The sequence below is a fragment of the Balaenoptera ricei genome, chromosome 21 (genome assembly GCF_028023285.1).
Source record: "Balaenoptera ricei isolate mBalRic1 chromosome 21, mBalRic1.hap2, whole genome shotgun sequence".
NCBI lineage: Eukaryota > Metazoa > Chordata > Mammalia > Artiodactyla > Balaenopteridae > Balaenoptera > Balaenoptera ricei.
The window spans coordinates 15,306,592-15,330,476 of record NC_082659.1 but is presented as its reverse complement, the minus strand read 5'-3'; the positions used below and the strand labels follow the sequence as shown (position 1 = coordinate 15,330,476).

The 23,885-nt window shown below is 38.1% G+C and overlaps 1 long non-coding RNA gene across 1 annotated transcript in view; it reads right to left on the bottom strand.

Moving 5' to 3' along the window:
* LOC132356518 (uncharacterized) overlaps positions 1 to 23,885 on the bottom strand; it is a 58,608-nt gene that overhangs the window by 21,525 nt on the left and 13,198 nt on the right. Inside the window, exons 7-9 of the long non-coding RNA XR_009499899.1 lie at positions 14,584 to 14,715; positions 6,878 to 6,946; positions 6,003 to 6,061 (exon numbers count right to left, since the gene is read on the bottom strand). This is a non-coding gene — a long non-coding RNA (uncharacterized LOC132356518). The remainder of the gene's footprint in view (positions 1 to 6,002; positions 6,062 to 6,877; positions 6,947 to 14,583; positions 14,716 to 23,885) is intronic.

The window sequence follows — 23,885 nt, the reverse complement described above, 5'->3', positions numbered from 1 at the left end:
CCATGTTAACCATTTTTGAGTGTACAGTTAAGTAGTATTAAGCACTTTCACATTGTACTTAATCACCATTATCCATTTCTAGAACTCTCTTTATCTTTCAAAACTGAAACTGACCCTATTAAACAATAACGCCCCATTTTCCCCTCCCCTCAGTCCCTAGAAACCACCAATCTACTTTTTGTCTCTATGAATTTGAATACTCTTAAGTGCCTTATATAAGTGGAATTATGCAATATTTATCTTTTTGTGATGGAATATTTCACTTAGCCTAATGTCCTCAGGCTTCATCCATGTTACAGCATGTGTCAAACTTTCTTTTTAAGGCTGAATAATAGTCCATTGTATGTATATGCCACATTTTTTTTTCTTTTTTTTAAAAATTAATTTATTTATTTATGGCTGTGTTGGGTCTTCGTTTCTGTGCGAGGGCTTTCTCTAGTTGCGGCGAGTGTGGGCCGCTCTTCATCGCGGTGTGCGGGCCTCTCATTATCGTGGCCTCTCTTGTTGCGGAGCACCGGCTCCAGACGCGCAGGCTCAGTAATTGTGGCTCACGGGCCTAGTTGCTCCGCGGCATGTGGGATCCTCCCAGACCAGGGCTCGAACCCATGTCCCCTGCATTGGCAGGCAGACTCTCAACCACTGCGCCACCAGGGAAGCCCCTGTATATGCCACATTTTAACCATTCATTTGTTGAGGGACATTTGGGTTGCTTCCTTCGGCTACTGTATATAATGCTGATATAATCATGGGTGTACAGACGTCTCTTCAAGATTCTGCTTTCACTTCTTTAGGTATATGCCAAGAAGTAGAATTGCTGGATCATATGATAATTCTTAATTTTTTCAGGAACTGCTATACTGTCTTCCACAGTGACTGCACCATTTTACATTCTCACCAACAATGCACAAGTGTTCAAATTTTCTGTATCCTTACCACCTATTTTCTGCTTTTTAAAAAAATTATAACCATCCGAATGGGCATGAGGGGGTGTCTCATTGTCATCTGATTTGCATTTTCCCTTATATGATGTTTCCCTTAGTGATGTTGAGCAGCTTCTCATGTGCTTATTGGCCATATGTATATCTTCTTTGGAGAAATGTCTATTCAAGTTCTTTGCCCATTTTTAAATCTTGGTTGTTTATTTCTTGTTGCTGAGTGTAGGAGTTTTCATGTATTCTGGATATTGACCCCTACCAAATATATGACTTGCAAATATTTTCTCCATTCCATGTGTTGTCTTTTCACTGTTGATTGTGTTTTTTGATGCAGAGTTTTAAATTTTTGATGCAGCCCAATTATCTAGTTTTCATTGTGTTGCCTGTGCTTTTGGTGTCATATCCAGAAATCATTGCCAAATCCAATGTCATGAAGATTTTCCCTTAAGTTTTATTCCAAGAGTTTTATAGTTTTAGCTCTTCCACTTAGGTTTTTGATCCATTTTGAATTAATTTTTGTATATGGTGTAAGGTAGGAGCTCAACTTTTTTTTTTTGTATGTATGTATATATATATATATATATATATATATATATATATACACACACACACACACACACACACACACATATATGCCACCAATTCTCATTACTCATGGAAGTTTTGTCCTATACAGTCATTTTAAACACTGAATTAGGGAATACTGAACCACTGCTCTAAGAGAAATACAAGGTTAGTCTCCTGAGAGCCTGTGGTCACATTTTTGTCACCTAATCAATACATAACCTTGTATTATGTGTGTTTCTGTTTAAAGACACCCTATTCAATGTACGTTGTTGATTTATTAATGTTGAGCTCAGAGCCAACAGCACTATGACTCATGCCCGAATGAAGCTTATCTAACACACTGAGTTTCTCTATAAGATAACACAGCTCTGCTCTTAGGAATACTAGAATGCACTTCAGCCCAATGTTTGGGGGCCATTTTAAACAGAAAGATCACCAACCAAAAAAAAAACAATTAAAAATGAGGAAAATGTGGCCCTAAACAGACCATGAAAACGACACTTGTGTTCAGTATGAGAGCAGAAACGTGACGGCAGAGCGTCGCCTTGTTTCACTTCAGTTGGGAACGTATGCGCAGATGGACTCAGGTGTTTTGCTGCTCTGCAAATGATGTGTCTGCAGAGACTACGACAGCACCACACGTATTGATGTGGGGATTACAAATACATTTTAGCGGGCAGGCGAATTCGAGAAAAAGCGAATCCCTGAATAATGAGGATTGTGCAAATATGTATTTCTACTTTGCTTCAGGAATCCTTATCTCTCTGACATCCACTGAGAGAAAGAATTGGATGTGCAAAAGCTGGGAAGAAAACGTGTATGTGCTTAGTCTTGGTCCCTCATCAGGGATTTTGATATAATTTACTTGGCCTTCCCTCCCCTCCCCCAGCAAACTAACTTACCCTCTCTCACCCACAGGCATAATTTCAGAAAGCACTGAGAAAAAGATGTTTATTCTAATTCTGAAATTGTACTCTATGTGGTTATTTGGTCCAAATCATTAAATTTTCTAAAGATAGCTCAGGTTGACTCGAGTATCTAGACCACTTAAACAAATACCTACCTATTGTGGAGACAGAGGCACCTGACTAGCAAAGCCCAATGTCCTTCAACATTTGAACAGGTGACGCAGGTACGCTGCCTGGCTGCCGCGTAGCTTACTGTAGGATGAGACTATCTAAACAACCGCTGTGAGTTCTGGTCAGCCTGGCCGTGAGGGATGTTACTGGAAATGAACCGGGATGAGGAATTACTATGTTCACTTCTCTTAAACTGCACTAACCTGAGGTTGCACACGTGAGTCCCAGCAATTCTGAAATACTAATAAGATCCCAATCTCTGAGAATTCAAGGCTGAGGGCAGACATGGGCCTGTGGTGAATCCAAATTAAAGATAACCTTGTGGAGGCGCTGGGGCTCTTCAAGCCGGCTTCTCCTGTTGAGACCTCCTTCATGCCTTTCCAAGGAAATGAGTTGATTTTTTAAAAAACTAAAATGGGGTTTTCTGTTTTTACTTCATATTCCTAGCATTCACAATGAATGCCAGTGTATGTCCATGTATGTGTGCATACTTCTGTATTGAAAGATATAAAATATATTCACATTGTGCATCCATTTTTCTTCCCTCCATGTGTCTAGATCTCAGGATTTTATCGCTACTTTGTTTGAGACTCAGGCCTCCTTCAACAGAAATAGACTGTACCTTCTGGTGTTCCTGTGGGTTGAATTGTGTCCCCCAAAAGATATGTTCAATTCTTAAACCCCAATACCTGTGAAGGCAACCTTATTTACAAATAGGGTCTTTGCAGATGTGATCAAGTTACGATAAGGTCATACTGGATTGGAATGATATTCTTATAAGAAGAGAGAAATTTGGACACAGAGACACTGACACCCAGGGGAGAAGAAGACAGAGACAGAGATTAGAATGATGCATTTACAAGCCACAGGACACCAAGGATTGCCATCAATCATCAGAGGTTAGGGAGAGGCAAGGAAGGATCTTCCCCTAGAACCTTCAGAGAGAGCGTGGCCCTGCCTACATCTCTATTTCCAATTCCCAGCCTTAGAACTATATGAGAGAATAAGTTTCTGTGGTTTTAAACCACCCAATTTGTGGTAATTTGTTAGATCAGCCGTAGCAAACTAATACAAATGCCTTTTCTGGAAATAGTACTGCTTGTATAATGCTTTGTCCCTTTCATCCCTGAGAATTACTTCATAATTAAATGTGTCATAGAGAACATCTATATCATTTTCTCATTTTATGGATATGGAAACTGAGATCCAATAACATTATTTGTTGTAGATCACAGGGATATAAAGGGGAAGAGTGAAAAAAAAAATAACACAATCTCCTGACTACTTGATTTGTGTTTCTTTTCAATGCACACACTTGCAAAGAAATTTTAAACTAATGGTTGAAAGAACAAACACGTAATTCTTTATCATCCTTTTAAACTATGGTTATAGATTTAGCAGCAATCAAGAAATATATTCAGAGCTACAGGAACTAGCATCTCACTGTTCCAAATGTAGCTTAAGATTCTGCTTGGTTCAATTAATAATTGTTAAATACAACTTATCACATTGTCTTGGATTTTGCTCCTCATTATAATAGCATTTGTAACTGGATTCAGACCTGCATCATTTAACTCATGATTCTAGCAGATTAAACACTTTCTACCTTCCTTTTCCCAAATGTACCCTTCACACACATACACATGCAAACCTACAGTAATGTTTAGACCTTGATTGATGCATTAGGTATATGTGAAAATCTATACATTTATATATTTCCCAGTGAATAAGATCTATTTCTCCCCAAATTATTATGTATCTGAAGAGCAAATATTAACAAGGGAAGGCTCAGCATCAAAGATAAAAGGTGGGAGGATACACTATCTCTAGTGATGGCGAGAAGCACCACGCACCATCACGTCAAAAACAGGAATTTCAGAGCTTATTGGTCATTTCATTTTCTTAAAACTGAACAGTGAATCTTATTTCACAAGGCTGATCAGAGATAAAAGTTGAGTTATTTTATTAACATTTTAGATCATCTAGTTATTCCTCTTGTTCACCTGTTAGTAGGTATATAATATCAAGAGTAATCAATGATATATTTACCTTTCGGAATGCCAGAGCATGACATTGACTTTTCTTCAAAATAAGTATTTTATGTATAGTTACTGCTGCTTTTTGGTAAACTGTCTTCGAGAATTATGGTTACCTTCAGAGAAATTCAATTGAATTTATTTTATAGTGCCTTATGTTTTAGTTACCAAGATTCATGAAAATTCAGTACCACATGTGCTTTTTGGTATTGCAAGTATGGTGGGACTTATTTTTAAGTTAAATTTGTTGTGTTTCTTTGCTAGATATGTATGTACCAGTACTCACTGACAACAGCATGTATTTTTTAGCCATGAAACTTTATAGCAACTTCTTTAGTTTTTGTATAATATTACTATATAACCAAGTCTTACAAACTCTTTCTGGTTTATATGTATATAAACATATATATGTATGTATGAATATGTATATTCAATATATATTTATATATGCTACACCAAAAATACTTTAAAATTAGTTCAATGCATGTACGACAAAAAGTTCTTAATATTTTTTTTCAAAAAATTATCCTTGTGTAATCAAGAAACACCTTACACTTCAGCTACTCTTAAACACTGGCAAATTGATACTCTGAATAGTCCACAGCTATGCTAATATGGAGGCTGTTAGCCACATGTGGCTATTAAATTTAAATGAATTAAAAGTAGATAGAAATGAAAATTCAGCTCCTCAGTCACACTAGTCACATTTCTGGTGTTCAATAACCACATGCGGCTAGTGGTTACCTTATTAGGCGGTGTGGATATAGAAAATTTCTATTATTGCAGAAAGTTCTATTGGACAGTGCTGGTCTATAGCATTAAAAGTTAAAATTTAAAGTTAAAAAAGAGATTATTTGAAAAGAATACGAATGTGGACCACTTATGTATTCCAAAGAATTGATTTTAGGACTCTCTAAAACAAAGGCCAAAAGAAAAGGGAAAATAAAGGATCTAAATGTTTTTGCATAGAGTACTAAATATCCAGATGTCCTCCTACACCCTGTTCTTCTGTTTCTTCGGTTTTGGTTCTCTGAGTCCTGAATCAAGTTGATGCATACCTAGCAGCTATATTTTCCATTGCCTTTTCCACTCATTTCAATAATTGGCATGCTTTCTATCACATAAGCAGCCTGTGTACCATGGAGTGATAATCCTTAGCTACGTTGCTTGGAGTGTTCATTTCAATTAGGGATTTAGATAGTTTTCTGAAAACACCCAAATCTAATTCTAAATTCCCTAGTACATAAAATATAGTAACATGTGAACATTATATACAGTTTCTTTTTATTCATGTTATAGATAAATGTTAGGTGGATATAAGGATAAAATATACTTAATTTATATGTCTTAAAATTATATTTATAATTTTTTAATTAATGACTTACCATTATTGTTTGTTAATTCAAGTTGAACTTTAATTTTTATATAAAGTTTTAATCCACACCTGGAAAGAGGGAGGGAAAACTTAAGAAAATTCATACAAAATAACACTTCTGCTAACGAAAAATAAATTATTTAAACTGAGTGAAAAGAGCTAAATTTGGGCCCTCATTTAAATTTAAATTTCCCCTTCCTGTCATTCATTTCTAGGTTTTAGTTTCAATGTGAATATTAGATAAGAAAAATGAACAAAGCACACCCTTAAAGATTATTAAATAATGTGTCATAAAAATGGCTCAAGGTCAACTCTCAAACACCATAGGGAAAGCTGCTGGCCCTTTAGGGAGCTTCTGACTAACAAATAAAATAATAGTTTCAAAGATGCAAGGGTGCCTCCAGCCAAAACCAGGAAGAAGGGCTCTCCCACAGAGATTATTGTTGTAATGGTGTGTGCTCCTAGGAAAGAGATGGACTTCAATAATGTAACAAGTCTGTCAAAACCTCACAGTAATGTCCTTTGGTGTCTGGCCAGAGAGATGTACTGTGTCTAACAGTTGAAATACTACCCCTATTTCTTTCCCTTTTTGTCATCAAAACAAAAAGAGTTTCACTTCACTACTTCCCAGTGGACAGTTCTTTGTTATAAAAATTAAAAACAGGACACAGAACACGTTCAAATTGTAAAGCTCACTAAAGTTACATTAATTTAACAGGACAGATTATGAAATTGCCTAAGTGTTACAAGAACGCTCATTCAACTACTGCGCACCAGCCTACCATAGGAGAAGACTAATGCTCGTTGTTACACCAGCAAAGATAAATGTAATTTATGAAAGTGATAAGGAAGAGGAGGGACTAGCTGGGTAGCGATTATTAATACCTTTTAAAATTCTGTTTCCACGTTCTTTTCAATCTTTTCTGATTTCTTTGTCATCTTCAGCTATATTCCCTGGAAGATTCAGAAAGAGAAAAAACAAAAGGATGAGCAAGATAATTAAAAAGAAAGTATGTGTAGGAGATATAGGAGTTGGTTACAGGGTAAATTTTACATAATTAATAAATTGACCATATGTGTATTGATATTTTACCATATCTCCAGCACCAGGCTGTGCCCTAAAAAAAGGCACTGATTTCAGCAGATTAAACCTATTTTGTAGTGAGGATATATACGGTTTGCCCTAAATAACTTCTGAAATCAACTAGGGCATTAGTTAATTAATCAGAGCCTATGAATAATTATATAATAAAAAGTATGTTTAGTGCCACATCATCTTGTATAGACACGTCTTATCATGTAATAATAGTTCAATTATAATTCAAAAAGGGAGAAAGCCACAATTAGCTGGATTCACCTTGATGAAGGAAATAAGAATTCATTTGGCCTTGATGGACTGTTCACATACACAGAGGAAGAAAGTGGGGAGGAGGGTCTTTGAGGTCTACAAAGAAATGGAGTCAAAAGTGAGCATCTCAGCTGAGAAGACAATTCAGTTTCCATTGGAGAAACAGGATTTTGCACATGCGTTGTATAGTTATGGAAAATCAGGTCACAAGGATCAGTTAGAGGTCCATATCAAGGACCCAAATATGCCTTCCAAAGCAGGCAAAACTTTCTAAGTTACATGGCCGATGAGGCATTTGCATGCGCCCTCTGGTTGCACTAGGGCTCAGTGATATAAAAGCTCAGAAGTACAATAAGGAATAAACCTAAACTATGAAAAACAAAGATGCAGTTGAGGGTCAACCACAATGAGTGATCGCAACAGATTTCTGAAATTGTTGAGGGGCAGGGTGTGCACAGCCTACTCTACTGCTGTGCTGCTGAGAGGCTGGAGAGCACGGGAGGAGTCAGTCCCCCCGTGAGGCTCTGATGGGGCCCCAGGCTCCAGTCTGCAGGGACTGCTGAGAGCTGGGGTTGTGGTTGTGCAGCTGAAGAGAGTGAGATGAACTGAATCAGCACTTACATCACTCCATCCTTATCCAAAATGGAAAGCAACTAAAAGCTGACGTCACCCCAGTGCCAAAGCCTAGAAGTTCTTCTCTAGAGAAACAGAAAATGTTTGGGGAAAGCTGCAGCTCCCAACGTGGATGCTGACATTCCAGAGTAAATCTCTCTTTGTTCTGCTATGGGGGGATCTGGAGTCTGACAGCTAGCTCCTTGCCCACTTACTGGAAAGAAGAAGCTTTACTAATCAGCACGACATCAGCTCTGTTCATATATCCCGTCATATTTTTGAGTCAGGCAGGAGACCTGGCTAGAAAAGAGCCACAAGTGAAATTCCCACCAGATTCCCACCTGCGCATTTGAGTGTGAGTTCAACAGCAGTTACGTGGAGCTGCCTGTGAGCATCTCAGCAACATCACTGCTTCTCTTTAGGCACAGGCGGGAAGCCTGGAAAGTACATTTCCTAGACTGACTCAGTGGGAGGCACCTGCACAAGATCTGGAAGGCACAAGAGAACAAGTCGTGGCTTCCGCAGACAGCGGAGGTGAGTGTTTGCCAACACTACTCACAGGTCCTCTTGTGAGTCACTCACTGCTCTGGTCCCTGTACTTGCTGATTTTCTGAAGACCAGGAACAACTTTCTGGACCTAAAACACCACCAGTGCTTCCTATGGTTTTGTAAACCTCTAATTTCCTGTGTTCAGTTACTTCTTGTTTCTCTTTTTCTGAATGAAATTTGTCCTATTCAGAGATATATAGGAAGAGACTCATGTATTACTTTTACTTTTATACATAAAAGTAAAATAAATTTTAAAAATCAACATGAAAGAATAGCTGGCACTAGAGTTAAGAGAGCTAATTTAGAGAAGAGAAGAAGATACCGGGAAAAAATAACTAAAAAAATTGGATTCCTCTTCTTAGACAAATTTTACAATAAAATACATCCTTGAAACAAAACAAGATATTATAAAAAAATAAATGGAGAATAAAAGATATTTAAATATAATAGCTGAAGTAAATGACTCAATAGAAAGATTTACAAAACAAATGTGAAGAAATCTAAACTAAAAAGCTTAAAGACAGCAAGATTCAAAGATACAAAAGAAAACAGAAAAAAATTTTAAAGAAATTATCAAAGAAATGATAAAAGAGAAAAGTCCAAAATCTAAACAAATGCTCTAGGAGATTTTGAGGGTTTTGGTGGGGTTTTTTTTACACTTGATCTTGATCACCTAGAGGTTATTTTCATTCCTTAAACAAGTAATCTCCCTACCCCATCATTAAGACCCATTATTCCCAGTACATTTGTTTTTCAATTTCAGCGAAAATTTAGTCTCTTAACACCTCTGCTGTCTTATCCAGTCTAGATTCCCTGTGATCACATCACATCAAGCATTCACTTAGCAATATTTTCACCTTTCATGTCCCTTTTTCCTTTTGTACCATTCACTGGGACCAAACCACGACCTTGGACCAACCGAAGAAATTTCGTTCTGTTCCCACACCATGCTGGGGAGGAAACCACGCAATCAAATAGATGCAGTGTAGTAATACACCAGAGCAGATCATTCTTTTCCTGAGAGCTAATGATTAAATATTCAGAAATCGTGCAAGTCAGTTGCTAAACCATTGACATCACCCACGTCGGGAATGTTTATACCAACAAAACTGGCAAATGCCACAAATCAGGGCATTTGATTTTTTTCCAAAGAGCCAATTTACAGCCCACCACTGCCCCTTTTCTGCTCTCCAAGCCCACCTGGGCCCTCATCTCTCCAGATAATCCTTTTTAGTTTCATCACCAACTTTCCACTCCATTCTCCATGAATTATTTTCCAAAACTCCATTCTCCTCAAACGTCTCAGTCTAAACCTCTTTCACTCTGGTCACATTTCATAATGAAAATAATTACATCAGTCCCCAATTCTCTCAGTGTCCTGCCACTCCTACCCCGCAGTTTCCCCACATTCTTCCATTCAAATCTTTTCCTTCTTCCTTCTTGTTACAAAGTTTTCCCCTTTCACCTGGATCTCATCCCCTTTTGCCTCCTGAGAAACTTCTGTTCAACTACCTCTTTTTTTCCTGTGTATGTATTAGTTTCTTCTCATTAGATTGTAAACATTCTCAAATTTCTCTAATTAGAGGAACACTATCCCTTGGCCCCCCTGCATCCATCTCCAACTATCATACTCTCCTTCTTGATCTCAGGACCAAAGCAGGCTTTCTGAAGGGCGCCCCTCCACCCCCTGTGTCTGCTGTGGTAGCTCTGGAGCCAGACAGCTGGAGTTGAGATTCAGTGTCTACCTCTTACTATTTCCGCTGCCTTAGACAAGTGACTCAGCCTCTCTGTGCCCCAGCTTCCTCATCTGGCAGCTAGGGAATACAGTCATACTTATCTTAATAAAGGGGTTGATACAGCTAAAGCACTTAGATTAAGTTCCAGACACATAGCAAACAGAAATTATCAGTTAGGCACTATGAACCATTGTTTCTACTCACCTCACTGCCCTCCACCCCCCAGGTCATCAGCGATCCTCACATTGCTAAGCCTAATGCACGTATTTCAGTCTTTATGTTTTCAAACTTTTCGGCAGCATTTGACCTTGAATCCTTGGGTAATTCCCCCGTCCCTTGGGTTCCCTGCCACACCATCTTCATTATCTTCTAACCATGCATACATACTATGTTCTCCCCATTCTAAAAGGCTAGTGTTATCTGATTACGCCATGTTCTTCCTTGACCCTGTGCTCCTTGAAAATGTCCTAAGTCAACTGGCTCACAAAAAATATTTTTGAGAATTTTATTATTATTATTATGAATAACAATTACTGTCAATAGATAGAGATAGGTGAGTGACAGATAACAGGTTCAAACCAATCCTTACTATGTGTTGTGTAAGCTAAATCCCAGTTTCCCGTCCTGCTTGGTGTCACTATACTATTTGTAAAAGGTTCACTGGCAGGAAAGTGACATGTTACAGGTAACATCCAGTTCATATTATAGTTTGTATCCTCTTAAATAATAGTCAGACACAGAATCATTCATGAGTCAGGCCTCAGGCACCATCCCTAAGGGATCAGGTAATGTGGATTGCATCATACCTACACCATGTTCTTACAAGGATGGAAATGTCTCCAACATACTTTTGCCCATCCATACTTCCTGAACACCACTAATTTCACCCAGGCAAGCTTCTAACACCCACTATGTTATCCTGCACACCTCTGATTTCACCAATGAAAACTCATTTCTAAGGTTAATTATGCAAAGTAACAAGCCCCTCAGTTGTTGATGGGAGATAACCAAGCTGAAACACTTGTAGGAGCTGCTTGTGCAGAATGATCTTCCTCATCAGCTGAACACCCCCTGAGGTGTGTGCTCCTGATTAGGGCAACTGGCTGTCCCATCTAACATGGAGAATATCTCACCAGCTCCAGGGAGGTTTTGTAAAGTAAATCATAAGCATCATAACAGGTCTTGTCATACCCTTTCCCAAAGTGAACCATTCTTCTTCCTGCACCTCCCTCAGGCCGTCTTCTCCTGGAGAAATCCCGTAAGTGTCCCAGATCACTATTTACGGTGACTTCCTCTGGGATGCCTCCCCATCTCCAAAGAAGCCTGGTAAGTGCCTCAACAGTGAGCTCTGCTCCACTCTGCTGTGGCGCTGTTGCATTTTATTGAAATTGTTTATACACTTACCTTTTTTTCTCTTTAAAACTCTACACTCCTAATAGCTAGCATTTATTGAGCCCTGTGTGTCCAGCACTGTGTTCATTCATTTACATGTGTTAATTTACTTGCTTCTTAGAATTGTATTATAATGTAAATCCTATTATTATTGTCCACATCCTTATTTTTCCAGTTTTACTGAGGTATAATTGATGAGTAAAAATTGTATATATTTAGGGTGAAAAAAAACCCTCTACATTCCTTAAGAGCAGAGACTGGGTCATTGATTATCTATTCCCAGGGGACCGCCACACACCTGGTAGCATGTAGGTGCTAAGTGAGTGATCTTAGAATCGATGAAAGGGAACAAGCCTAATAGCTTATATTGGAAACTGCTATTTTATTCACAATGATCAAACATTTTGAATGCCTATGATGCAAAACGACATGTACGATGATCTGGAAATATGAAGAGATATAAGTCAGGAGCCCCAATCTTCTGAATTCACATTCTAGTTGGTTAGATAGATACACAAAATAGGCAATGGTAATAGAACATGGATAAAGATGTATATCCCCACTTTCAGGGGCAAAAACTGACTGTCAAGTCAATCAGGGTAATACCATCCTCTTGTTCTTAAAATTGATTCCCTTATCTAGGCCTAAGTCAATAAGTTTTGACATTACCCTGATCAGACCTTGCTTTAGAAAAGGGCACATGACACATTTTAGGGCCAGTGAGACACAAGGGGAGTTTGCCTGGGATTTCTGAGAAAGAAATCTTACTCTTTTAGAGCTTTCAAGAGAAACATATCCTCTTCCACTATGTGTGATGTACCCATAAAAGCCTGGAACTGCAGCATTTTGCTATCAAGGAGGCAGTGAGTCTTACAAAAATCTAACATAATAAAAGGCAAAGAGGAGAGATAGAAAGAACCAGTTCCTTTGTACACAACGATGTGCTGCTGAATCAAACCAGCCCTGAAGCTGTGTCTCATATAGGCTTTCCATTATAACTGAATTTTCCCTTATCTCAGTTTTCTCCCTACTTTCCATTATTTATATTTGAAAACCATTAATTATAAGTGTGAAAATAGGACAAAGAATCCAGATTCCAAGATTTGTATTTAATTTATTCCTCAGTATGCACTGGCTAATAAAGCTGCTGTTTTGACCAGTATGGCTAGTCACTTAAATTAGACTAATTAAAATAAATACACTCAGATACTAGAGTGGTCTGGTGGAATTAACCAAACCACCCATAGTTTTGGCATCAGGTAAACACTCAACCTGGTTTGAACTACCAGGCATTTGCTTATTAGATATTTAATTGTAGAAGAAAAAGAATCGGGGGGAGAGAAAGATGACAGCACATGAATCTTAAGGAGGAGACCGAAATGGAATAACCAACCTTCAAAGGCAGAATGCTGCCTTCTGTAAGAAAGAAGTTCTGTACAATTCATAGAATGGAACAGAAAAAAATTCAAGAATAACTATAACATCACTGCAAGATGATTAGGAGCCAAATCTTTTTAAGGCAGGATTCAAACATATCTACTACAGAGTGACCTATCCTCAGGTGCATGAGGTTTAGCTGAATTCCTTATACGACTGGAGGTCAAATAAAATGTATTTTTCAAGTGCTTTGAGAAGTTATCCTCATGCTTGTTTGGAAAATTTAGCACAGTAACAGCATTCAGAAGTAAATCCCAGCCCTACAACCTGCATAGAAAGAAGGTATAAACTGAATCTTATTATTTCTGCTTCTTCTCTGTTTCCTACACAATCCAAGGTAACTGAAAAGAATTAATTTAACTCTTACAGATCATCAGTTTATTTCAATAAATTTCCAGAATAGTTTGTATGTGATCATTTTAGAACATTCCTGTTTGACAATTTCTTTTTCCATAAAAAATGCCTGATTCTACAGCCTCAGTTCAAAGTGCTGAAAGGATTATTCTTATGCACTAAATCCCACTGCCAACCACACTTGGTCTGTTACCCTAGCAAGCCGTGTAGGTACAATGTGAAATAAGGCCAGTGCATGCCATAAAGAGCTCATAAGTTATGGCAAAGAAAAAAATGATGGGTTCACATAAAAAAAAGACACAGAATAGTCTTAAAGCAGGGTTCCTCAATCTCTGAACTATTAACACTTTGGGTCACTATTAACGTTTTTTGTTGTGGGCCATTGCCCTGTGCATTATGGGTTATTTAACAGCATCTCTGGCCTTCACCCTTTAGATGCCAGTAGCCCCCAGTTGTGACAATCAAAAACGTCTCCAGGTATAGCCAAAAGGCCCCTCTCCTGGTTGAGAACCACTGGTTTAAGTAAAATAATTTTCAGATGAAATGATGGTAAGTTGGTGCTTTATGAGCATTATCTAATTTTTACAGGGCCTTGAAAAGCAGATACTATTAGTTCATCTTAAATGGAAATGGAATTAGTGTGAGATGGAGCAAACAACGACCCAAGGACCAACAACGGTCCTGGATTCAAATGCTGAATGTGCCTGGTACTGTTCTAGGCCCTGGACATTGAACAGTGACCAAGACATAATTTTTGTCCTCAAGAAGCTTCTAGTGCTTTGACTCCTGGCTGAGGGGTGGAATGGAGACAGTGCTATGGGAAGCGATCTGAGACTCTTCATGCAGCCTTGGAACTGGGAGGAGAAGTGGTCAGAGGAAACTTTCTGGAGGAAGACCTGAGGGGTGAAATGGAATTAGCCAGATGAATGAGGGTCAAGATGGGCTTTGGAGGCCAAAGCAGAGAGGAAGAGCATTCCAAGGAGTGCAAACAGGATTTACAAATGCCAGGAGTTAAAAGAGAACGCGGCACAGTTCAGCATGACTGAAGAAGAGGATGGGGAAGAACTGACGGTACTCCTCAAAGTGTCTTAGAGCAAAATGATGCGCTGGAAATAAGATCAGTTATTTTCTACCATCCTCATCACATGTTGGAAAAAGCTTACCTGTGCTTCCAAGGAAATCCTGGTCTACACATATGGATCAGCCATGGTGTTGGTTTGATAATAGAATTAGTGCTGTGTTCTTGACTAAGCATTAAAAACGAAATAAAAACACTAGGATGAGATCATCTCAACCTGTTGAAAATAGAAAACAGTAGAAACTCAGTAGGCATTAATGTTATTTAATTTTATTTGTGTTATTACTTATCTCCATATAGCTTAGAACTTTTTTTTCCAGAATATTCTCACAATCTAGTAAAAATATATATAATTTCATCAAACTTCAGAGGCTGTCTGAACTGTGCTGCTCATAGTATTGAGCAAGAGGCACCTCAGAGGTCTACTCAGAGCCAAAGGGAATCGGATTTCCAGAAGCTTCTGTCACCCAGAGCTAGTTTAGGGGAACTGTACTGAGAAAGCAGACCTGTGAAAAAAGTCCAAGAGTAGACAGGTGTTTACATTGTGCTTCAATTCACTTCAAGACATTGTATGTGTGCTTCATGAGCATATTTATACATTATATTTAAATTAATTTCCTTCCGATGAATGTAAAGAAAACATTTAACTGGGTCTCAAGATGTAAGAGAGCCAAACCTTCTCTTTGGTGTTTTTTCACTGTCTTCAACTTGTATTTTTAAGCTATGAACTTCATCATTACACCTACTGGATTTAGGAGACTAAGACGTAGTGTGGCTTAAAAAAAGCACTGGCACCACAGTCAAGAGATCTGGGTCTCTTGATATTTTATAAATAGCATGATTGATACTGTGTTGCCATAGAGAAGTCATATGAATTGATCGACGTACATCCTGACAACCTCACCAGGTTGTCGTGGGGATAAAAATAATGAAATCCTACACAAGTGCTTTAAAAAGTGAGATGAGTAATGAAAATATTTTGGGGTGTGATGTGTGCATTTTACGGCTCCCAAATTCTAAGCGACTACATTTTTAAACGTTTGAAAGCTTCCCTTTGCCTCCACGAAAGAGAGAGAAGAACCACAGGAATAGGACTTTTGAGGGGACCTTAGAACAAACTCGGTCTCTGCTAGATTTCCGTGATTCCTTCGTCAACCTCCTTCTCAGTCACCGGCACCTTGTTTTTCCTAATGCCCCGTCCCCAGCCATCCTCCTTTCTCTCTACAAGATCGCTATCATTATAATGTCAATAGATATAGTTTCTTCCATATTTAAAAAAAATAAAATGCATCCCAAACCCTTCTTTGACTTCACTTTCCTCTTCAGCTACCACCTATTTTTTCTCCTTCACAGCTAAATATCTTTTAAAAGTTACTTATACACTCTTTCCTCTTCTTCCATTAGTGTGTCAATCCACTCCAATCTGCAGTCTGTCCCTAGGTTTCCTAACACTCATGTCACTAACTACTGAGGGCGTTTTCACTCCTCAGCTCACAGGACCTGTCACTCATTCAACACTGCTGTCCCTCCTGTTCCGGAAAAGCTCTCTTCCCTGTGGTCCACTAGGCTTTCCTCCCCTCTCGCCACCTCTCTGCATGCTCTGCTCCCCTCAGTGAGTTGCAGCTCCTCCTCTATACTGGATCACTAATGTTTGGAATTCGTCAAGAGTCTTTCCTTAACCTGATTCTATTTTTATCATATAATTTTTCCCAAATAGGTATCATTTGTGGCTACAGTTGCAACAAGCATTGTGGCAGAGCTCAGTGACCCCCGTAGATGTTTTCTTCTCTCCCACAGCAGCCTAGGAGAGAGAATTCCCTTGTAATACTTGCCTCAGTTTGCAACTATATCTCTCAGTCCCCCGCTGATGAACAACTGTGCTCCCCTTTCTAGTCCAAAACTAATGGGAGAAGAAACCATATCTGTTTTATTCACTTTTAAATTCCCAATGCCCAGCAGAGTTCTTGCCACATAATGGGCACTTAATAAAAATGCATTAACTGAATGATTAAGGGACTGAATGTAGAAATGAAGGAATGGTAAAATTTTTATGGATTGTAGGCTACAGTGGGACACCCAATGTTTTCTCTATTTCTCTGATTATAAAAACAATGCATGTTCCCTCAACTTATTCAGGTCTCTATTTATATGTCACCTTTGGGAGAGGTCTTCATTGATTGCCCTAACTAAAAAGTTCCCCTTTTCATCATCTGCTCTCTCCTTAGACCCTGCTTTATTTTTTGTAGAACTTAGCACTATCTGACATAATTGTGTGTGTATGTGTGTGTGTGTATTTATTTTCTACATCCCCAGACTAATCAAGTGGTGAAGGGGAAGGGGATGATGGCAGCAGTATGCCCTAGGAAGAAAGAGTATTTTATCACTGACATTGTTTAGAATTGAGTGATACTAAAAAATGACTGACTTTTGATGGGTTATTTTTTTTTAGTTCACTACAGACAGTACACCCTTTATTACCTGCATTCACGACGGACCTCTCCCTCTGTTACACCCTTAGTGCACCAATGTAAACCACACTAGAACAGAGATAGCTTTTGGTTTTTTTCATGGCTCTTTCCCATGTTAGATAAGAAAGGTCAGTATAAGCATTTTGGAAAATAAATATTAACATTAAAAAATAGACAAAAATAGCCACTCATAATCCCTTCATTGAAAGGTTTAAATGGTTTTTTAAAACACTTTAACATGTTTTCTTCCACTTTTTCTATGTATGTTTTAACATAACTAAGAGCATGAAATGTATTCACATACCTGCAATTTAATTTTTTGTCCTTAATAATTTCCAAGTAGTTAAGTGAACACAATGTGAAAGCAAACAGCCACAGTTCCAATCCCTCATCAGCCACGTACAGTCTTGTGAGCTCTTAAGTCACATACTTAACATCTTTGAGCCTCAGCTTCCTGATTTTAAAAATAGGCTAATCACATAACTGCCTCTTTGGGTTGTTACAAAGATTAAGTGAGGTAATCTATGTGCCTGGCTTGTGGTAAGTGAATGTTGGTTTGGGGATGTGCAGCCTCTAGAACGGTCTGCAGTGATCCTAGCCTCTGGGCATTTGCATCCTTGTGTCATCTCCTGCCTTTGAGTTTGGACTGTGACTCAGTGCTGAAGAAATGACTAGTGATGCACAGCCAGAGAACAGAATACGGCAAAAGTAACAGGGATGTCACTTCTGAGAACTGGTTACAAAGAGACTGTGGTTTCTGTCTCGTACACCCTCTCTTGCTCTCTCCTTAAACTCCGAGGGAAGCCTGTTGTCACAGGTGAGCTGTCCTAGGAAGAGGTTCTTTGTGGCAAGGAGCTGCCAACAGCCAGCAAGAAACTGAATTCTGACCACAGCATGAATGAGCCTGGAAATGAATTCTCCCCTGTTGAACCATCACGTGAGACCACAGCCACAGTCCAAATGGTTTACAACATTGTCAGAGACCTCGAAGCAGTGGCATTCAGATAAACCTTGCCTGGATTCCTGATCCACATAAACTAAGAAATTAAAAAAATGTTTGTTGATTTAAAATAATTTCTGCATTTTGGAGTAAGGTGTTATGTAGCTTTTATGAATGTGTAATTTCAGATATTGCGGAGTGTGGAGAGTCCTCTGGAATGTAATACTTTTCTTTCCCACCAAGGTTTTGAAAAAGAGATATGAAACAGAACTGGGAAATGGGAAATTAGTATACCTTTTTTTTTTAATTAGTAAAAGTTAAGCTTCGGTATGTGGCTTAGTGTGATAGCCAAATAATCTTTCTAACTGAATCTCAGAGGTAGGCAGACTTAGAACCCTATCTTGGACAGCACTGTATGAAAGAGCCTTTCTCATGTGGCTGGAAAGAACAGAATCTAGAGAAAGAGTCTGTTACTGGGGAGAAACAGAAAGAAGTCTTCTTCCAGCAGCCAGATACCCAAAGGAAAAGAGGGTAGAGCAGATCATGTCGAGTTTTGCATCCGAAATTTACCAGTGATTCCAGGGGCAGCATGAGTAATGGGGCAGAGTAAACCCAGGAGGCAACTACCATGGAGTTCCCTGCACCTAGAGGGAACTTAGTCAGTATTGATTAAGTAGTACTCCCTAATTTTAACCTTTACAAACTACTTATGAATATCACTGTAATAGTTGTACCATATTCAGCATGTGGTTGTATTCCAATTTATTAAACTAATCGCATCTTGTTAGAAATTTATATTATTTCTAGTTTTTAGTGTTATAAGTATTGCTGATATGAATGTCTTTCTCCTGATTTCTTCAGCATAACTCCCCAAAAAGAGAGTTGCTAACTCAAAGTTTATGAGCATTTACATGTTTCCTCTGTATATTGCTAAATTGGTCTCAAAGGTCTGATTAATTTCCACTCCCTTCAGCAGAGTATAAAAATGTGCTGACACTTGAAGCCTTGGATTTTAGACTTTATTTAATAATCTGTGCTAATTTATAAGTGAATCATATCTTGTCCTTATCTGAATTTACAATCCCTTGATTATTAGTAAGGCTGAAGACTTTTCATTGTTAACTGGCCATTTGCATTTCCTTTCCTCTAAATTATCTGTGTGTCTGGTGCTCGTGGATCTGTTGGCATCATCCACCTCTGTCCTGAGGGCAGACACTCAATTGCCCTCTCTCCTGGAGCAGGGTGATCCCACAGAGAAAAGGGCCTGGGAAAATGCACTGAATGTTTTGGATTATTCTTAACATTTCTATAATTCCCTTTTTTTAAACAATTTTTCTAGAGTGTTTCATACTCTATTATGGCTCATAATAACACTGAATGTAGCATGATACATATCAGGTTTTGTTCCAAGGGCTTTGTATAGATTAATGCACTGAATCCTCACACTGACCCTATGAAGTAGCTACTATTTTTTTAAAAATAAATAAATTTATTTATTTATTTTTGGCTGCATTGGGTCTTCGTAGCTGAGAGGAAGCTAAGGAGAAAAAGTACTGAGTATCTGTTTTGCCGCAGGTAAAACAGATGACAGGCGGCAGAGCTGGAATCTAAACTCAAGAGCTTCCATGCCCAGGTCCGTGAGCTTATCCACTAATCCACCCAGTACAACACCTTGGTTAACTCTAGAGGATAGTGGACTCAATTTTTCCTAACAAGTCATCCTCAATAAATAACATGTTTGCACATTAAAATGATAAGGATTCTACCTCACTCTGATAAGGTTTTAATAATAAAATGATTGTTTTCAAAACTGAAGAGCTTCTCTTTACAACAGCCAGGACATGGAAGCAACCTAAGTGTCCATCGACAGATGAATGGATAAAGAAGCTGTGGCACATATAAACAATGGAATATTACTCAGCCATAAAAGGAATGAAATTGAGTCATTTGTTGAGATGTGGATGGATCTAGAGACTGTCATACAGAGTGAAGTAAGTCAGAAAGAGAAAAACAAATATTGTATATTAACGCATGTTTGTGGAACCTAGAAAAATGGTACAGATGAACCAGTTTGCAGGGCAGAAGTTGAGACACAGATGTAGAGAACAAATGTATGGACACCAAGGGGGGAAAACCACGGTGAGGTGGGGATGGTGGTGTGCTGAATTGGGCGATTGGGATTGACATGTATACACTGATGTGTATAAAATTGATGACTAATAAGAACCTGCAGTATAAAAAAACAAACAAACAAACAAAACAACTACTACTAAACTTTCTTTGGGTTATTTGTATGGAAATATGTTAATAAAAAAAAAGCTGTGGCACATATATACAATGGAATATTACTCAGCCATAAAAAGAAATGAAATCGAGTTATCTGTAGTGAGGTGGATGGACCTAGAGTCTGTCATACAAAGTGAAGTAAGTCAGAAAGAGAAAAACAGATACCGTATGCTAACACATATATATGGAATCTAAAAAAAAAAATGGTTCTGAAGAACCTAGGGGCAGGACAGGAATAAAGACACAGACGTAGAGAATGGACTTGAGGACATGGGAGGGGGAAGGGTAAACTGGGACAAAGAGAGAGAGTGGCATGGACATATACACACTACCAAATGTAAAACAGATAGTGGGAAGCAGTCACATAGCACAGGGAGATCAGCTCGGTGCTCTGTGACCACTTAGAGGGGTGGGATGGGGGGGTGGGAGGGAGACGCAAGAGGGAGGAGATATGGGGATATATGTATATGTATAGCTGATTCACTTTGTTATAAAGCAGAAACTAACACACCATTGTAAAGCAATTATATTCCAATAAAGATGTTAAAAAAAAATTGAAGAGCTTTATTTCTTTCTGATTATAAACGATGTGTATATTTTGATGTTTAAAGTGTTCAGGGAGTGCAAAAAATACAAAGAAAAATTATATAAGTTCATCCTCCAGAAGTAGAAAAAGTACAGTGTAAAAAAATGAGAGTAATCTGAAATTCTATTTTCATATTGTTGCAACAAAATCTGATGGGGTTTAAAAGCATAAAATCCTACTGGATGTAAAAGATTTTCACACCATCCTTTGACTATATATATTACACTGTAACATTTAGATGTTACCAAAGAAACATATATATTGGGGGAAATTTAATTATTTAGGTACAACCATCTTAAATTCAATTATAGAAAGGAGATTTCACTTAATTAAAGAGATGAAACAAAGCATTTAAAAACAGCCCAGATAATCTAGGATATTTGTGTTGCTTCCTGTAATTCTATTTCCCCTTCTATTTAGAACACTAATTTGTTCCATTTACATTAACAAGAAAGAACTTACCACACATTTAAGTTAATCAAACTTATATAGTAAATCATGGGTGAATACAATTTAGGTGTACACTGCATCCCTGAAGCAATGCTATTAAAAACTGATGATTTCCACTTTACTGAATGCTCTAAAAATTATGACAAATATTTAAAATCAATTAAGATTGATTTTTGGTTAATGGGACTATTCAAAAATCATACAAGCTGCGCTTCCGTGGTGGCGCAGTGGTTGAGAATCTGCCTGCCAATGCAGGGGACACAGGTTCGAGCCCTGGTCTGGGAAGATCCCACATGCCGCGGAGCAACTAGGCCCGTCAGCCACAATTACTGAGCCTGAGCGTCTGGAGCCTGTGCTCCGCGACAAGAGAGGCTGCGATAGTGAGAGGCCCGCGCACCGCGATGAAGAGTGGCCCCCACTTGCCGCCACTGGAGAAAGCCCTCGCACAGAAATGAAGACCCAACACAGCCATAAATAAATAAATAAATAAATAAAATTAAAAAACAAAAAAACCCAAAAAAACCCCAAAATCATACAATCCAAAAACTAAAAGGATAAGCACACTGTTCACATTTATTTAATTTAAAAAATTTAAACAATAATTTTTAAAGTCTAAAATAGTCTTTATTCGAAAACCCTTTTAAACTAAACATTGATTATTCTTCTAAAATCATTAATTATCTCATGCCTTAATTGTCAATGTTACAAAGTGGGAATTGATCCCAAATATATATTTTCTGGTCCTAAATTAGTAGTTATTTCACCTGTTTCAAAATACTGTGAAAAATTAAACTTCACAATGTAGGGACATAATATATTCAAGGCAAGCACCATATCTTTATCCTTTTGCGTAACAATACACCTGGTTCATAGCAGACATGCAACCTATAATTGTTGCTATGTTTTCTATTTAAAGCTAACTGTATTATATCTGGAATATTTTGTTTCATATCAGTATATCACTAAACTTCTCTTTCACTAGGTGTTCAAAATGCACAGCCTCAAGAAAAACAAAAAATATGATCAACTATTTTGGTAGTAATCAAATGATTCCTCTGTACTTGACCTCTTTTGACTCTCTTTGATTAAAAATCAGATATTTGATTGGACTTAAACTGTAGGGTTTTTTCCTTTCTCTGTTTTTATTTTCTCTATCTTCCACCCAATGTGGTTAAGTACTGAACTATAATAGAGTTGCATGATACAGAAAAAAGGACAGAACTAAGGTATATCCTAACTTTACCTCTTACTAACATGTAACTCTGAGCAAATTTCCCATTTGCAAAATAATAGGATCTAATATTATTTCCTCATAACACCACCTAACAAAATCATAATACTACGTATCATCATAATATTTAATAGCTGCCACAGTCCTTGTCTATTTTTAGGTATTGTGTAATTTCTTTTCAACGTTATTTTTATTTCTAATTATTCAAGGTAATCAAAGATGTGCTTTTTTCGAAAACAGACTTCCACAAAAAACAGAAAAATTCTAAAAATGTGGATGCGAAAAACCTAAAAAGATAAACATTTTGGAAAAGTTGACAAAGAGTTGAAATGTTCCAAATAGATGACATGATGATGAGATATTAGGTGACAGTGAGTAAGTCCCATCTTTTCTATTTCTGGTTTTGTTCAGGGCCAGCCAGGGAACATGAGGGAATCAACAGCTCACGTGATCTTACACTGCCTACCTCTGTCGCTGGGACAGAAGGTCCTTTGATATGTCTCTCGTTACTTTGAGAAACTGGGTGCGCTCTAGTCAGTGTTAGGCTAGGCTGTAACATGGTGTGGGGAGGGTCTCATCCTGGCATTGGGATGCTTTGGATTGTCTCGTCAGCCCAGCAGCCATGGAGGACATTCTGTGCCGAAGCCTGGACCATGGTGCCTAAGAGCAGCTATGCCCAGCCTATGCTGTGGATAATCACTGACTCCATTCCTTCTCTGATGGTTGGCCTTCTGCCACATCTACACCGAGTGTTGCTTAGTGTTGGTGTTGAAACCAAGTTGTACAAGCCCTAAGACTCACTGATTTTTTTAAAACTGGCTGTGCACATTGACATGAATCATAATACTTTGCTGGGCAAAAAAAAAACAAACCCTGGCCACTATATACGTTTTACCAACTTACAAACTAAATTGATGATTTTTTTCCTTAAAAAAATAATAAAACCAGAAAATAATTCAAGCAGAAGCAGAACTATATGTGTTCTAAAACTATTAGTCAGTTATCAAAATATTGTTCAAAATGAAGCCAGACTAAACCTATGCTTTATTAAGTAGAAGTCCCTCAATAACTCAGCTGCCTCCAAATGGAATTCTGTCACGCACCCTTTCCGAGCTCTCCATGCTCAAAGACTGAAAACTCATCAAAGTCCGATGGGATTGATCTCTCCACCATGAAATCTTGTATAATTTTCTCAACTGCCATTCTCTCTCCCATCTGGGAACTTATTAAAACATATTATCAAGACTTCTTGTGACAATCTTTATTAAAACAATATTAACAAGGCATGTGCATTTACAATCCCTAAATCCCTACTAGGTACAGCGTTCATCTGAAAATACCAGAATGCCCTACCAACAGTCCTGAAACAAGAGGAGCTTCCCTCCACCAAACAGCAATTCCAGAAGTGGACAGCTGCTGGGATCTT